This window comes from Ischnura elegans, chromosome 11, assembly GCF_921293095.1.
Source record: "Ischnura elegans chromosome 11, ioIscEleg1.1, whole genome shotgun sequence".
Lineage (NCBI taxonomy): Eukaryota > Metazoa > Arthropoda > Insecta > Odonata > Coenagrionidae > Ischnura > Ischnura elegans.
This window is the reverse complement of record NC_060256.1, coordinates 34117913-34136961: the sequence shown is the minus strand read 5'-3', so window position 1 is coordinate 34136961 and position 19049 is coordinate 34117913. Positions and strand designations below refer to the sequence as shown.

The 19049-nt window shown below is 38.3% G+C and overlaps 1 protein-coding gene across 1 annotated transcript in view; it reads right to left on the bottom strand.

Moving 5' to 3' along the window:
- LOC124168478 overlaps nucleotides 1-19049 on the bottom strand; it is a 156141-nt gene that overhangs the window by 130213 nt on the left and 6879 nt on the right. Inside the window, exon 2 of the mRNA XM_046546756.1 lies at nucleotides 11898-11973. The gene's annotated coding sequence lies outside the window, so the exon portion shown is untranslated. The remainder of the gene's footprint in view (nucleotides 1-11897; nucleotides 11974-19049) is intronic.

The window sequence follows — 19049 nt, the reverse complement described above, 5'->3', positions numbered from 1 at the left end:
CCAGCCTGTGAGCCCGGATTCAAACCCCTGCGATGGCAAAGATTTTTCAGAGAATGCCCGATTCCTGCTAGAGTGCTTCCTGTGGGGCACTTTAAGTAAATAAGTCCGTCCGTCAGATGGGACGTTATACCATGGTCCCCTTGCCGCCTTTCGCTAAGAGCACACCAGATTTCCCTCCACCCATCCCTCTCTCCCCTTTCCCTCTCTCAATCTTTTATTTATCTATTCATTTATTTAAGTATTTATTGATTCATTAATGCCCTTTATTCACATATGGCTAAAACTGGGGTTTCCGGCGTCGGCAACAACCATGTTGCCAGAAAGGCTTGACTGCTATTCGCCGGATGATTCACATATAATCTGAAATATGAATAATTGTGAAAGCCAGACATTTTAACCGGCCTGCGTGCCACCCCTTTGTTATGCCATGAAACTCTGTACAGGGAGCCCTGGGTTGGGGAAAGATGGAGCCATCTGGCCTCACCCAACACAAGTAAAATAAACTTCAGTCAAGTCAAGTCCCCTTCGCTCTATATCATTCCCTAATTGCGCTAATTACCTTTGGCTAACCTCCTCCAAATACCACGCTATTTGTGATTGCTCAGGCTCAATTACGCCCGATGTGAGAACAGAGATTTTCGCTGTGTGCGAATAAGTTCTTAATTTCGTTTTTCTAGCGCATCGGTTGCTGTTGCGAAGGCAACAATTCCGCAGGCAGTAGTACCAAAGGACCTGAAGACATTGGCAACAGTGCTAGCGAAATTTCTTCGCCATAGCAATAGACGCGGTAGTAACGGAAAATGAAGATTTTCAATAATATATAAGGTTAGGCTGAAATCGTACGCCAATACATGATCCCTTTTTTGTGAATATTTAGACGACCTATAAATTTAAAGTTAAGAAACTCGGCAATATAGCAGCGATGCATCCTGAATGGAACTGGCAGAAAAGGGCGCAAAAAAAGATGGTGATCGTTTAAGCCAAAACATAACATGATCATTTTTTTCCGTCCCTCAACCCAAGGAATATCTCTTCAGAGACCGAGAAGATGATAGCTTATGTAAGAACTATCATTTCCTCAATCATACGGCCATTTCCACGATCCCTTTTTTCACTGTCATTTTTCCTCTACCCTCACGTTTACCATTCTCATTTCTCAGTCGGACGCAGAATGCAGAGATAACGATGGAAAAATATGCGGGATTCTTTTTCTAGGGACATTCATCACGTAGGCTTGAACATAAAATATTAGAGCGCTATTTTCGCAATTATAAACCATCATCAACAATCGTAATATTGTTCTGATGCAGCTCTCCAGATGAAGGTTGGTGTTGATGGTTTTTATATTTGACCAGGTTTTGTATTCATTATACCTCTTATCTTTTCATGTAATAACTTCCGAAATGTTGGCACAGATGGTTTTAAATAAAAGGAGCTAAACCTCAAGATATTATATTCATATATAAATAATACAACAGTTCAAGAACAAACTAGTTCTTTTTTTTAGCCCTTCCCAGCTATCGCCAAGTTATCGCCATGCAACTAGGTTAAATAAAATTTAATTCTGAGGACTTTTCCAAGCGTTTATTTTTGAATTTGGAGTTTCATGTTTTTTTCTTTGGTCTTAATGTATTATTGTGTAAAAATGGATTTTGAGGGCTATGTAAATGTAGACATGTATTTTTCTTTTACCCGATTTGGTGCTATGTACATGGGGGCATGTATTGTGTAAAAATGGATTTTTAGGGCTTTTTCAAAAATATTTTTTGTACTTTTTAATTTATTTTTTGTATTTTGGCTTTTGTATATTTTTGTATGTGATGCAATCTATCGACCAAGCTGGTACTTCGTATTTTATATTTTTGTCTTTATATACTTTCTGATTTCATGTTACCACCAGACTTTATGGTCGACTTGTAACAATTTTTGCTATAATAATAACAATAATAAAAGAAATATTTGTAGCTACTGTTGCACTTTGACGCATTCACTATTTTAAATTCAATTTAGCTGATAATTCAGAACCTATGTGTGGTAGATCTTGATTCAATAGGCCTGGTTGAGTAGGAAAAGAGTTCACGGATCAATATGAGAACAATTTCCCTTGATTTGAGCAAGCTATAAATTACTTTTTCTGCCTCTCGGAGGGATGACTCGGGCGATAGCCTTTCAGTGCCCTTGGAAACCATATTTCAAGCCGTCATTTAATACCGCGTTCATTTTCGCAGAGATATTTTCCTCCATTTTCGTAGTTCCCTCAATGGTTATCGCCAAGGGGACTGCATAGAGGAGGCCCATATCCCACAGAAGGTTGATTTCTGTTGCCATTTCGGTTGCATTTTAATTGGTTTTCAAACATGTCTGCGGCGTGGTGACGAGTGCAATGCGATCCACTCTATTCCCATATTTTGCAATACAATGTTTGTAATTGCGAAAAGTATTGAATAGTAATGAATTTGATGGATCAAATCACCATGCATATTAAATTCGGTTAACATCCCTCTTATTTCTAATTTTCCCGTGAAACTCGGATCAATTTGTCCGTCAGCGACACGAGTGGCGACTTTTGTTAACCCGTTTAAATGCGCGGTGGGTGACAACACATTTAGAGGCCGACTAGAGGATCCTCTTTTGTAATATTCGTGGTTATAGCCCTCATTCCATTAAAAGAGGAACATGGTATCAAAGTCACTATCCGCAATGGCGCCCGAGCTCCCTCAAAAATTCGTTATGGGTAAGAGGAAAAAATGCATCATGCCTGTCGATTTCCCCCGGAGTGTCTAGATATCGTGATTCGAGTTATCTGGGTTCTAACGTTGATCGTATGACTCTTCTAAATTGCTAAAATAACTTAAAATTCACGACATATAAAATTTCCCGGGGCAAGATCCCCGGTTTAGGCCCCCCCATATTTTTGGAAAGTCGGCATCCCTGACTACCCATGATCTTTGGGCTCTGTTTGGCCAAATGACGCCGTAAGACATAGTAAAAGGAACGCGGTCAATGGTGGAAAAGTTGATGGGGATATCAAGTATCCATAAATATGATCTCGTAAAGCAATTATTTTTTAAACGATCATTTCAGCCAACCTTGGAGATAACCTTGGAAAGAGTCACAAAATAAGATATTAGGCTCAGGGCATAGCTCCCGATCGACAGATATTCATCCAGGACTTATTATTTTTTGGCAACTTTATAAAACTTACACTATCATGTGACATATTTCAATCCATAAACGTGAACGAAGGTTAAATTTACATCAATTGCTATGGGAAATATTCTCCTGAGTCTAACATTGCCATAGGAACTAAGGAACTTATAGGATATAGGTTTGCGCATGTGCTCAAAACGTCGAAGGTCCCCGGTTCGATTCCCGGATCAAGATATTTTTTTCCTAAGTGAATAATAATATAATTTTGAATCTCTAGACCATTTCCTGTTAACATTTGCCAGCATCATAAATACGAAAATTAAAAATATTTTCGTACGAGGTAAAGTTTTCATATTATTAAGGTTCAGTTTAATGTAGAAAATAATATATTCTATATGCCATGAAAATTAAAATAAGATAGCGAGAGTTTTATACTTGAATTACGGCACGAAAATTAATAAATATTCACCTGCGTCATAAATACGAAAATATTCATTGTTTGTGGGAGGTAAAATTTTTAAATTACTTATTGAGATGAAGCTAAGTATAAAAAAGAATATAATCTACACGCGCCGCAAATTAAAAAAGATAGAGTAGGTTTCAAACTTGAATTATGCCTCGAAAGTTAATTAAATAAACATTTTCCAGCAACATAAATACGAAGAGTTAAATTAATTTGTGGGAGGCAAAATTTTTATGTTATTAAGATAAAGCTAAATAAGGAAAAGAATATACTCTACACGCCCTGCAAATTAAAAGAAGATAGCGTGAATTTTAAACTTGATTTATGCCACGAAAACGAATAAAATACCACCGATCAATTGAGAGTATTACGTCTTCATGAGTAATTTGCATTAAAGGGAGGCATGGAATGGAGACATAAAAACTCCCGTCAGCACGTGTCCTTTCTTAAGAGGCATCTTCCTCCCACCACACAATCTCCTCTTCTATTCTCTGCCCCATCCCCTCGACCGAAATCGAATGCAAGGATATCAGGAGCCGAGCAGGCAGCAGACGCCCCGTTGTCTACCATTTACGGTGCTAATAGAAATGAGGTGGCGATGGAATGGGGCGGTGGGGAGACTCGACTACGTACGGTACACAGAGCACAATAGACCCCACCGACCCGCTCTCGCATATCCGCGCCCGATTGCGTCTCATTTTCCGCAGCGGGCAGGCGGGCGGCGTGGTGTGACGCAGACATGACTTCGATCCGACGACGCTGCACACCTCTCGCGGCCACAGGACGAACTACCAAACCCCTTCACAAGAGAGAAGATAGTCCGTCGCGACGACACCGGATGGCAGCGCGGTCGGCTCGAGTGACTTCCACCGCATCGGCAAAATTCGTTTCTCACACACGAAGACGATTTGATGACTTTTTCAAACAACATGATCCGCCGAGGATGCTGAAGACATAATTCGCGGATACGGTGAGGAACAAGGATGTATACAAGGAGAAGACGTATACGAGGGCCCTGCGGAGCGCCAAACGACCCCAAAAACGATTATCACATTTGGCCACGAGAAGAAATATCGCATTTAAGTAGGAAACTCTATAAAGCTAAAGAAACACTCGAGAAGGAAAATATTGAAGGCCAAGTCCCACAAGGAAGGACACAAAAGGACAAGAAATACATGAAGGAGAAGACTCACAGGGAAGTGTAGGAAGGGGAAAAAGAGAAATAGAAGGCTACCGAAACCAGCCCTTGCCCTTACAACACATGCATGATATTATCCGATGATTTCCGAGAGTATCATCTTCACGTACATTACTTTTTTTCCGACCAACGAACAGCACGAGTTCTTCCTCCCAAGGCCACGGGTTATTAAAAGATGGGTGGTGGAGATATTAAGCATGTATGTAGTACATTCATGAACATATATATAAGTATGGTGTGCAAGTGGGAGCGGGAGAAAAACACGAATCGATTTCAGCGGCGGCGGCGGACAAGGAGGAAGCGAAAGGAGGCAAGAAGAGGGTTTTGGGGGGGGGGGGGTATCCTTTGTGGAGAGGGGGGTTGAAAAGGAGCGGGGGAGAGAGGGAAAGACACAAGATCCCCTCCCCCACTCCATCCGAAGTCCTCGAGAACTGTCGAGTCCCCTTTTCCCCCACTTTGCTCTCCCAAAAAAATACTCTAAAGGCAGAAGATGAGGAGGGAACGCTGTGCGCGTAAGTGTACATGTATCCTAGCCATGGACGCGTAAGCCAGTAAACCCTGAATCACACGTTCATTTTTCGCGAGCGAACGAAGAGTATAGCTGGAATGACCATAGGAAAATTTACAAAGGTTTTTTACTACATTCAGCATGAATTTTCACCAAGTGAAAGCCGAATCAATCGATTTTATCATTCTCCCTGTCATTGAAAGGCGTAAGCTGAAATGACCAACTGTAATTTATCAAGAAATAAATTACACCAAGAAATGAACTAAAGTTGGTCATTTCAGTTATGCTTTTCAACGATCTATCGATTCAATCATTTTCCCTGTCATTGAAAGGCATAAGCTGAAACGACCAAGTGTGATTTATTTAGAAAAAATTACCTTAAGAAATGAATTATAGGTCATTTTAGCTATACTTTTCAACGACGGGGAAGATGATTGAATCGATAGATTCGGCATTCACTAGGTGAAATTCGCGCTGAATGAAGATAAACAACCTTTGTAAATCTACACAGAATCGTTTATTGGTAAAACGCGTTTCGATGCTAAGGCTTCAATCTCGATTACAAAAATTTTGGAAAGGACGAATCTCAAAGGCAAGCAAATGTTTGGACGGAGGAAATTTAAAATAACTAGTACAAAGCTTTTGAAAAGGATGACTCTTCAAGGCAAAAAAATTTTTGGATGGAGGAAATTTAAAATAATCTTTACAATGTCATTTCCCTTTTTACTTTTATAATACTTGCGTGTACTTTACAGACAGTAATTAGGCGTCTATGTGAATTTCAGTTTCGCACCCGTCTCTTTCCGTCTGTGGGCTTATTTGGAACGACTTCAAAATTAAACTAATATGTGGATTTACTTATTGAAAGCTTCACCAACTAAACTTTTCTGCTCGAGAATTACACCTTAGCGTCGACACGCGTCGTACCAATAAAAAAATCTGTGAAAAATTAAAATTTTTTAAAAAAATTGTATATCTTCATTAGGAAAAATGATCCCTTAACCCATTTCCGCCCAGAAAACTCTGTTTGTGATTAAAAAGATATTTAGACACGTAGCTCCTGTGGTCGTCTTTATTAATCCCGTGAGATATTTCGGTGATACATCAACTTGTCTCTTCAGAATCGACCGTAGCCATCTAGCTACGTTGGGTAGTAAGAAGTTAGAATCTAATGCTTTTCAATTTCTACGAATGACCTTGATAGAAAGGATTCAGGGTAAACATATATTTTGAATGGAGTAAAGTAAAAATAATCCATACACTGATGAATAACGTCTTGGAGAATCTATACAGTGTCACTTCCTGTTTACTTTCTGCTTGTGATTGTGAAGACATTTAGGTACATTACTCCGAGTACTGCTTTTCACGAACGTGTTCAGTGGTGGAAATTAAAACGACAAAAAAATTGTGGAAATTGGGATGGCGATTCTTATAACTGTTGCCATCCCTGAAAATGATGACGTCTGAGAGTAATAGTTTGAGTTTTCATTGATGCTATCCCCAAACTTGAAACGAGAAAAATGATCTAGTGATTCAGGCTTAAGGACTTGGAGTGACAAAGCTGCGAATATATCGTGACGGTGAAGTATATACTACGACTGTTATGAACTTATTTAATGCAACGCTTCTACATTTTCAGGCTTTGAAGTGAAATAACGTCATTTCCATGGCTCCAATATTTCGAAGCACTCCTAAATAGGGTAAACCCATTGTAATGCGAAACCAGGTTGCAGGTATTGCACAGCTCTCGGCGTGCGAAAAATCCACAGAGAAAAACTTATTCGCCTTGACCAGGATTCGAACCCGGATCCCCCGATTTCCGGTCGAGTGCTTTCGTCAGTTAAACTACCGAGGCGCTTAGCTTAACTGGCTCTAGCACTCGAGCGGAAATCGGAGGATCCGGGTTCGAACCCCGGTTAAGGCAAATGATTTTTTTCTCTGTGGATTTTTCGCACAATTTGTGCAATGTGGGTGACTCGGGTAAAAGTTATCACCGTGGTTAGTCCCGGTGTACTTAAAACCATCTCTCGGTATACCGGCTGGAAACTCTGACGTCAACAGGCTATCTAGTTATTTAAAATCCCAATTTACCACTGATTCGGCATAGGATAGAGTACTTATCGAGTGATAATTCGTAATTACAACCGATTGAAATAATTTGGAATGGATATCTTGATGAGAGATACGTATTTTAAACGTTTTCTCTTAGCTCGCGGTGAAAGATGCCGAATGCTTTACTTATGTGAATTTCTTTGCGAATTCGCTTTTATTGCACCGTTCAAGTGCTATTGACTCAGATGCTTAACAAAGCGCGTTTGCATTCTGCGTTGATACAATGGGCTAAGTAATATCGACACCCGAGCATAAAATAATCACGGCCCATGCAAGAGTGCGTGAAACAAAACCGACTATAATTAACGGAATTTGATGGATATTTCTTATGTCGGCTTCTCTCGAAGAAGCGTTTTTCCCTTCATCGACCTTTGTGTGAGGAGCTATGTTATGCGTTATGTAGGTTGCATGCACCCACGGCGTAGCGGCGAAGTATGACGGGTTGCATGCAAAACAGGATACGGAGAGGCCTCTCCTCAGCCTAGGCGGCCAACCAAAATACTAATTTTAGGTAATGCATCATTACTACACGGGCGGCATATCAAGTTTCTACAGTCAGTTTTTTTCATAAATAAATGAACAAATTAATACATACGTTTTACCCACTTTGGCGATTATAATGAATATATTTTGTAAAATCGTGATGAATCTCGCGGTCTGGAAAATGGTGAAGACCGCATGAGGCCCACAGGTTGGCAACCGCTGAACTAAAACACCAAACAGTTGAGGGAGTTTTCATTAGTGAGAGGTGCTGCATCCAAATACGAAATACATTCGGCCATAAGTAATCGATCGGGAAAATGTAATGAGTATGAAGAGAAAAAAGTAAACAATAGAAAAGAATGAGACAGTTATTTCCGGAGTGCATACAAAATTACGAAAGATAATTTTTCATAAAATGAATGTGAAAATTATAAATTTTATAACGGATTAGTTTTAATTACTCTATCGGAAGTGCGCCGACTAAACAGTCCGTCTTTCTTCATTGAGTATATGGCATGCACCCGGGCCAAACAATAGATGGCATTGCAACCCAACACCTCCCTTCTCAGGAAGATATGCCGCCACACCAATCGTATGGTTGAAGACTGAGCGAAAGGTCACGGTCGGCCATTGATTAAAAAATCTGGGGAAAGTAACATCGGTTACCTTCACCCGAAGACGGAGTAGTCGCAAGTTTATACGCGATCTCCAAAATCAGAATAAAGTGATCAGAACAAAAATATCGAAACAAAACTCCGAACTCGAATTCGATTCTTCTACAATGAACTCATTACAATCTATTGATGATTCTCTCCTCATGAGTGAAGCCAAGATAATGAACACCTGGCATAATTTGGAAGGACCTCGAGCATTGCGCTCCTTTCCAATGCATGCGAAATTCGTGCAACTTTTATGAATAATTTGAGCTGGGAAAATTTTTTTCCCAGCTCATATAATTCGGATTGGTTCATTATGAATATCTCACACTTTCACAGAATTAAGCCTGGTGTCCAACACAACGGTTTCATTATTTTAAAAAGTAGTTTCTTCCCATTCCAATTTTTTTCATTTTCCATTTATAATAATTTACCTTCGGCCACATTCGGAGGCTCCGGTCTCATGCGCAACTTAAATTGGTCGTCATTCTATTTTTTCGGGTTCAATTTCCTTCAAATAGCAATATCATATTTCGACAAAGAAAAGCTTTCGGATCACAGCACAATACCCGATGGCCTACCTAAGAGAGAGAGTTCTCATTTGATGCCTTCCAGGGGGCAATGAAACCATGGGTGATGCAATGAAAAAAGTGCTTGGAATGAGGTAGAGAGTATCGCGATAAGTTCTACAGGGATCAATGATTTGCTCACTAAATGAAGGCCTTGAAATAATTTCACTACCGAAACTTCTACGACACATATTTTTTATGGAAGGAGGCGTTCATGGACAGGAAGGAGCTTATGAGAGGATAGTTAACCAAGAGTTTAATGAAAAGTTAAATTTAATCGGTTAGTGAAGCGTCTGATCTGGAGTGTAGCTTTTTACGGTTCAGAAACGCGGGAACTTTGGAAGGAGGACGATAGAAGACTGGAGGCTTTCGAGATGTGGGTGCGGAGAAGACTACTTATCTCTTAGTTACCATTAGGTTAATATTTGCATAATGAAGAGATATCTTTAATAAAAGCATCTAGCTTTCCAACTATTTATACATGATTATACTCTATCAATAGCTAAAACCTTAATATTACCTTTGGATCGCGCCAATTTTCGGATATCACCAAATATATATTTTCATTCAAATTAAAATCATGGTAATTTACCGGCAGATAGCCTCCACTAAACTCCGTCATTTTTCCCCGTCGTAAACATTCGTAATGCTGCACTCACATCTTTTATCATGTACCATTCACACGCTCCCAATCTGTTCTGGTCTACCTCCTCCACATTAGGTCCACGTCTTTCACTTTTGCAGAGAAACTCGATTTAAAAAAAAAGCAACGCTCCGAGCGAATATTTCCACCAACTGCACGCTAATTACTATCCCTATTGTCCACATGAAAACAACGCGCGCGGTTGTATTTTTACTCGCACGGTGACTTGGCCCATTCCCTCCTGAACAACATCGCTTCCTTCCGAGAGAAAGAACAACGCAGGTGAAAAATTAATGAGCGCCTCGGGGCGTGGAACGCTGCCAGGGGCCGGGGAGGATAAAGAAGAGCGGGTCAAGGGGGCCAGGGGGGGTTGGGAGGCACGTGTATATGTTATGCCGAGTGGAGAGCCAACGCCGTCGTAGATAAGAGTACATGCATATGTTTGTACGTCAGGCAGGAGACGTTAAGAGCTTTCCATCGTGAACATGACAACGCCAGTGGGAACCAGTGTGGGATTAGCGCAGTTGTTTGACAGCCTGGGGTTCATTTTATTATGAATAATTTAAAAATTTCATTTCATTCGAGTATTTAATATTTATTTCTTTACTTAGAAACTGGATGCGGGATAGCTTATAGTATTTTATTTATGTTTTCGCGGTCATTGTGGAATAAAATAGGAAAAAAAAAGAAATTCTAACAGACTTTCTAATTGAAGTTCTAATAGATAGTTCTAAAATAAGTTCTTGTTGACGTGCTCATTTTCAAAGTCTCATTAAATCGAGTTAAGAAGTTTAAAACTTAAGAAATTTAAAAAAATCAACTGACATAGATACCTCAAGAAATTAAAGCTAATAATGAATAACTAAAGCATAAAATCCAAGCTCTGAAGGTGCTAATAGTTAGTCACATAAAAATAGTTTAGCTCAAGAATTAAGATTTCATTTTTGTAACTATAAGCTGTGCGGCTTGCTTATTATTTACCGAATATTATATCAATAGATGCTTCCTAGACGGCAACAAACATTTTTTGCGCAATTACTATCCATCATCCCAAAATTAAGTATTAATAGCATAGATAAAAGTATTTCCTGAGAGAAGGGAATGCATATCTCGATAGAGTTTAAGATATTCATTCACGTTATTATTCAAAGTACAATTTCTATTACTGTAACAGTGATGCAGAGATGTTAAATATTTCCGTTATTATCAAACAACACATTGTCTGTAGCAATGTGTGGTCTAAGAATTAATAAAATCTGACTCCCCAAATTATCCACACTATTGTTTTAAAATATCATACAATTTATAATAGATTTCAACTTTACATTATAAAAGCAATAGCAACGCAACACTCAAAAATAGTAATTTCTAACTTTTTCACTTCTCTAGCTCTCTATTATGGTGCATATAAAATATCAAATAATATAGGGTATGATATTTGCGACGAAATAAAGTTTTACTGCTATTTTTTAGCTTTCTGAATGAAACTGAAAATAACGGTCAGCTTCAATATTGAATTTTAATGATTTAATTATCTGTAACTGTATTTCCTCCAAATAGCTGTTTCCTCGATCTTTTACATTAAATGATATTAGCATTCAATATAATTAAGCATATTCTATCAATAAGAATGAAAATATTTTAAGAATTCAGATGGCCCATCCCCTGAGCAAGAAATGTGATTTTAAGTAAGAAATCAAGGATATCGTGATAACTACAAAGTCCTTCTTTCCGTACTTACAGGATAACATAGCATCAGTCATTCATTTCTGATGCCAATGATTATATTTGCAGGAAAACGCTATCCCAAGCTTAATTTACAAAATTAAAATTGTGCATATTGTTCCCTGTAAGACGGATTCTGCCTTGAAAAAGCAATGGCTAATCCAGATAAAAAATGTATTAAACTGACGTCATGGATAACGGCAAGAAATTCTACTTCAAGCCGTTACGAAACAGGAGACCTCCGTGGGAAATGAGGAGCACATTATCCAACCCAGCGCCGCCCGCGATTGCGGATGAGAGCGGAACTCCGAACTCGAGGACAATAATGCAGCATTATAAAAGCAAACATTGAATATTCTCCATTCCGTGACAACCGTCGCAGCCTCTTACCTTGGTTCCGGGAGGACCGCAAGATGTCAGTGGCGCCTACGGCGGAACCCCTCGGCTCTCCCACGAACACGTCGATCTGCGAAGAAAAGGACAGCAATGAGCGAGCGATATCAAGTGAGAATTGTCATAAACCTGCATCGCGGTGCAATGCAGAGGGAGCTGTGGCGTACGATTTGTCCACCTTGTCCACAAACGGGTGGGTTTAATTAATTATCGCAGGCTAAAAAGGCTTACATTCGAAATGTGGTGCAAACGAAGAATGATGAAGATAGAAATGGATAGACCGAGTAAGTAATGAGTAAATGCTGAGAAGAGTGGGAGAAAAGAGAATTCTCCTAATAAGCTGAAGACGGGACACCTTAGTTGGTCGCATTATGAGACATGACGGTGTGATGAAAACAATCGTAGAAGGACAGGTGTAAGGGAAGAAGGACAAGGGACGAATTGTTTATTGGAAAGGTAATTAAGGAGGTAAAAGAGAATGAATACGTCACCATGAAAAGGCTGGCGTACAGGAAAGCGGAATGGAGAGCAGCGTCATACCAATCATAGGATTGTTGACTTACAATGATGATGAAAAAGGCTCACGATACTCATTTATTTTCAACTTCCCCGTAAACAGCACATGGAGGCCTTTACAACGGAGGAATTAACAAAGCACGACACAAACATTCATGCCCTGGTTAGGGACCACCTACACAGGCGGGATATAAACCCGCGACTTACGGTTTCGCCGGCGAGGACTTTACCCCACCGCCACCGAGTCCGGCAAATAGTGCGAGCATCATGGTAACTATACTTGCGACACATTAAGTGGAATTCTTTCACTTAGTTATTCAACCTAAAAGTTGGTGTGAATATTTGATGATAGACCTCCCCCTTCCTAAGCCTCAGGCGTTTCGTATATTCATGGCAACATGGCCAATTCCTTTCACAGATTCACCCTTATCTTCGAGAATTGCTATTGGGGTAGCTCAAAAGCTGATGCATTCAATTAGTACGCCAGTTATTTTACTGGTATTGACGCGAGTTCAGAAAAAATTCTGAAAGTTTGTTGTACTCGCTTAGTATATTCCGCGTGAAAAGTGCTAAATTTACTTTTACTGCCAGGAGGAAAAAATCGCCAAAACAGGGAATTGAAAGATGTTCCTCAAGCTTTCAATGCCATTGTTACCACCCTTCCTCTATCCAGGATCTTCGAAATTTTGGCGCTTTAACGTGGGTTAATCGTACAATACGCTGTGCCCCCAGTCTATCACGGATGCCAATACTAAGGAGGGCAACGGCTTCAAAGAAGCACAGCCAACGCTGAACTTGATATCTTTCTTTTATCCCATGGCTTTGAATATGACGCTTTTCTTAACACGAATTAAATTGAATAGAATTCGAAATTGTGCCGGCATTACAACTGAAAAAAGTAATCCTATTTCAGAGTAAATTCAGCTGAAATGTAATTGAATATTTGTCCCTCAAAAACTTGGCAAAAACAATGGATTACAAGGACACCCTAGGTAAAACTTCTCTGAAATTCCCATTTACAGTAGATAAAACATTACTACGTCAAACATGGCTCTTAAATCTAAATTTCTCAAATTTAACAGCTTTTCTTTATTTTTCAATGAAAAAATCTCGATTAATTGAACACATTATTCTTCTTAACAAGTATCTACTAATTAACCCCACTTCATGTCACCACTTCACCAGTCTAAAACATAGCCCTTATTATGTGCAATTATGATCACATTAATGCTCGATTTACATACAATTGAGATACATATTCAAGTCCTTTCTGATTTCTATCGATGCTATATGTAAAACCAAATCTCGTACTATGCAACATTAGCCTATCAAAATAATTTCAGAGCAACAATGTTTAAGCTGTCTGTAGCATCATTGTCATAAAAATGAAGTATGACTTCTATTACAAAATACATTTGATATTTCTTTAGAGATTTAATAATTTGAATTTCCCAAATTTTACTTTTAAATTTAATCATTAAATATTTTCTATTTCACATCATTTTTCTGCGAAAACCTCATTGATATCCGGACTGCTGCGTAAAGATAATCTTTGCCATACCTTTACATACTTAGGAACTATAAAAATCAATTGACAAGAAATAAGATACAACAACAATTTCATTATGCCATCCGGACTGCTGCGTAAAGATAATCTTTGCCATACCTTTACATACTTAGGAACTATAAAAATCAATTGACAAGAAATAAGATACAACAACAATTTCATTATACCATTAAGTATGTAAAATTAGAAGGGGATAGAATATTTTTATTCGAGGAAATTGTACTTTTAAGAATTCAGTGAAGAAAACCTGTACGAGTTTGAAATATTTTTCTGCTAATATTTCGTGTGACTATCGGTTGAGTAATTTTAAGAGGGACATTTAAAAGACATAGCATAATTGTATTACTGCATTATTGAATAGAAATAAGTCAATGTTATGATTCAGTTAAGGCTGAGATATAGCTTTTGTAATGGAAATTGTCTTTTAACACAGTCTGCTGGGAAAACTGGAAACTCGTTTCCTCAACCTCATTTGAAATGCACAATTATTCGAGCTGGAAATATATACTGAGCATACATAAAGTAAATTGACACTTAGAGAGCAATAAATTGATCAATTTTTCTCGATCAATGTAAGAAATAATATCAAAAACTTTTTGAAGGGTTCCCATCATTTTCCCAACAAGATAATTAATTTCAACGAATAATTATCAAGCAATTTCCAATTATTACCAGTGAAAGGCAAACTATTATTTATTTTAGCATTTTAAACCATTCCATAGGTTATAAAACGGTTTATAATGCGTGTAAAATAAGGTTGCGTTTTAGATAATCGAATATGCTGGTTCCTCCTAAAAAAGAGAGAAATCGATGCTCTCAATTTGATCGTAAACCGCGTCACCTCAGCCGTTCCCATGGCACCACAATCAACACGGCACGCGACTCCAACATAACCCACCCACACCAAATTTCATAACACATAATATCGAGCTGTCTGCTTTTCCACCTTGACCCCTTTCACCACACCCTCAGAGGGAAGAGCAGAAAAATTATTTATACTCTGGAGTACCTACTTCTCCCAGTCAAACCTTCAACGCTCACTCGATTCTTCCATCCGAAGGTTCGTTTTATAGGTGATGGTAGAGCTCAACAAAGAGGAAGGGTAGAAATTGAGAAATAAGGGATCGGCTGTCCTGTAATAAAGTACCCCTGCGGAGATTAAAATACGGGTTTATAGGAGGGGAGAGTAACACATCATATACCGCACCATCTTCATCAAGATAATAGCGTTACATTATGAGCAGGTTTTATTTCAGACCCAGGGGAATAGATGAGGCAATACTAGGGGGTAGGGTAGATTACTTCTCACGGCCACCTCAAATAACAAGGATATTTTGTTTGGGGCGTCCAAATCTTCATCCAGTATTCAAATCTTGGACCTCTAGATCAGTATCCAAACGCTCAAACTAGATCGCTAGACCACGGCGCGCCGTGGGCTGAAATCGAAAAAAGCTGGCCAAAAATGATTTTTCTCACTTTGTAATTTGGAAAAAACTGTTATATTTTCAAATTATAAAATGATCAGTCACCACATTACTGAAATAATTTTATTTATAACTAATTTTATTAAAGCATGAGACATCTGTCAATTTAATGAAAAATGATCACAAAATGTTTTCCCCATTTTTTGAAAAAATTGACTGAAGTTTTTTTCTACTGTTGCGTTTTGTTTTAAAATGCATAAATTTAAATCATTACATAATAGAAATTAACATTTTTAAAATCCATTGTAGTGAAAGTTTTAATTCTAGCGATAATATTTATAATTTTTATTTAAACAATTAAAATGTCCTATTTTTCACGTATTTTTAACATAATGTAGGGAAAAACTTGATGTTTTTCACTTTGCTTCACAAAGTATTTAGCACCACATTATAAAATGAAGTGTCAGCTTTAGTTATCAATTGAAAAATCCTGCCCCAATTTGCCACCCCGCCTCTCCCATCAAGTTACGTGCATGAATGTCCAACCGCCCGACGCGGTGGTTAGATGCTAACCATTGTTGAGACTTAGCTGTAGTCGACGATAATTCGCTAAAAGTGAGGCGAAATTACAGTTATCTACACTTATATACTCTGCATACATTTAGCATGCCATATTAGTCTTATTGTTCCAATTTTTCCTAGGGCACATTACGATTTCCTTCATAAGTCATATAATGGACTCAACGATTGCCCCGACAAGTCAGATTCTTGTCCCGGGAAGCGGGCGGCTGCAAAGAATTATATATTAATTCTTGGAAAGCCCAATTCTTAACACTACACACTTGCATATTCTGCTATCCGTACTCTTCTAGGCCTTTTATAACTCCCATCAGCTCAAACACTGGAAAGGGCACACGTGTGGCGGAGCGCCGCCCGCGCAGTGGCGGCGGGCACTACCCTGCCGACCACGTTAATCCCTATTGTACCCGAAAACCCAACCACCGTGTTATGATTCTTATCTGGCGTTAAAGAAGTTCTGTACTCGTTTCATAACTGTCCCTTTGTAGAAATGCCGCTTATTGCTTTATTGTCTCGATCTATGAAAGGGTTATTGCACTGTTGAAGATCGCTTCCCTTCGCACGGGGTTTTCCACAAATGCTTCTCTCCAATTGGTTGAAAACTATTCTCTTACACAATTTTACCGAGAAAATTAGTCAGTTTGTCTTCGTGAGTGCGAAAGGATGTGCGTGCTTGAACTATGGAAGCGAGGAACGAGGATTTTTTTCCCTGTATCGTGAAATTTCATCGTTGAGGCCGAACTACCACTAGTGAAGGATATCTCGGAACGATAAAAAGGTACGTTTTCCAAGTAAAATATCTCTGTGATCGTGTGTATTATTTAGGGAAATATGTTCTAATTTCGCTTTCCTTACGCGGTAATTTAGAGTGTTAATATTTCGGATGAGAGAAAATGGAGCGCATGAAAGTAACCCGCAAAGAAATACATGACGTTATTGTTAATGAAAGTGGAAATTCGCTGTCGTCAAAACGTGAATTGGCCCTTCAATATCTTTAAGATAAGTTAAAATTGGGGAAAGACGAGAAGACAAAGGAAATGTTGAAGAATGTCATGGATAAATACGTTTTCAATGGGTATATCCAGATATGGAAAGAATGCAAGAGAACCAGTGTCAGGTTTGTAGTAAAATTTCGATGTTGTTTAGAGAAGGATATACCGCTCCCAACAGATATGCATGAATCTCTTCTTGACACTCCTTGTTAAAGCATGGTCAAGGCACGACTAATGATGGGAACACTGCCCGACGTTTTTTTCAGAACCTAAGCTAGCATCAAAAATTACCGGTATGTTTACCATCAAAAAGTCATATTATACAGATTTTTATTTATTAATTCCAAAATTTGTTATAAATATTTAAAATTTTTTTGAAGAAGGATTTGGTTAGGACTGTTTTTTCTTTTTAAATAGGCATTAGCGAGGAACTCATCTCAAGGTTTGCCTCTATTTTAAAAGCTCTGACATCTGGACTTGAGATAGATTACGCCAATTTCAGCGAGTACTGCTCAGAAACTGCATCCCTTTTTGTGGATATGTATCCGTGATACTACATGCCTCCCACGGTGTATAAAGCGCAGTTTCATGCAGCATTACTTGCCAAGGCAGCAGTACTTCCAATTGGCCAATTTTCTTAGGAAGGCTTTGGAATCTCTCCACAAAGATATCAGAAGATTCGGAGCGCACCACACGCGAAACATTTTGCGCTTAGAAGAAATGGGAGATCTTTTCCGAAGGCTCCTCCTTACTTCGGATTATCTAATATCCAATAGTTATGTATGTACAAATGCTAAAAGAAATGTTTCAAAGGATATACGAAACTTACTTGTATTAGAGGAGCCAACTTCTGATGAGGTCAGTGGCGGCTGGGAATCCGATGAAAACTGGTAGTGGGCTGGTAAATGTATCCCTAATGTTTTCTTATGTTGTATATATTTATGTTAATATATTATGGTTCATAAATAATTTTATTCGGCATTTTGGTTTATGGTATAATTTTTTTGCTTGGTGATTTCTTATGTGTGTCCTTTCAAAGTGTTAACGCAAAATTAGTTGACTAAATCATTAATAATGTTTAAAAAAATAATGTATGTATTTTATATGAACATTTTTATTTAAATTATAAAATTTCATGTTAAACTACTTACTTTTTTATTCCTAACTATTAATTTCAATTAAAAGTTCCCTCTTATCTGAAGCCGTCCAAATAGTCTATTTTTGGTTTTTTTCCGTCTCCGCGAATTTGTTTAAAAAATTTCCCAGGATCAATTTTTCGGCAAAATGTCTTTATATTCATATTATATAACCCAAATATGAATAGTATGAAAAATTTCGCCGAGCTAATTATAAAAATATGGAAGATATGATTTTTGGCCAGCTTTTTTCTATTTCAGCCCACTGTGCGGCGTCATTAAAAACCTACACCATTTATATCACAGTAACATAGATTTTCAGCCTGACTACCAGCATACCTTTTCGTCTCGTAATTGTCTTTTCTTTCTGAAGCAAGTCATGCATTCACACGCCTATCTCACTGAAGTAATCTTTTTGACCAATTTCTCCCCCAAGTAAGTGCATTTCAAATATTAATGGAACTAATGTGATTCAAAGACTCATTTGTAAAAATTTCTTCCGTAATTTAACATTTCTTCGTACAAAGAAACATCCTTCCCCCTTAATCCTCAGCCTCAGCTATCAAGAGTTTTCGGAAGTTCCTTAATGGGGCTATTTCTTTTATTTCATTCCATGCCCATTTTCTTCTCCTTTCATTCCTTCATTTAGATGCGCAACTCTGTATCCGCAAGTATATAGCGAGGTGAGCCCCAAGAACTAGACAAATACTGTAAGGTATAGGTAACTGACAGGTATTACTATAACGAAAGGAACTGACTGCCTAGCTGCTTCATATGTGCAATATATTTACTGATCATGAAACACCTAAAGAAAACCAACATACTTGTATACGAGAGATAGTAATCGGTGACACATAACTGCCACAAATTATAGAAATTGGGGCAAGTGAAATTATTCACCTACATTTGGGGCAACATTACTTGAAATGCAAGAA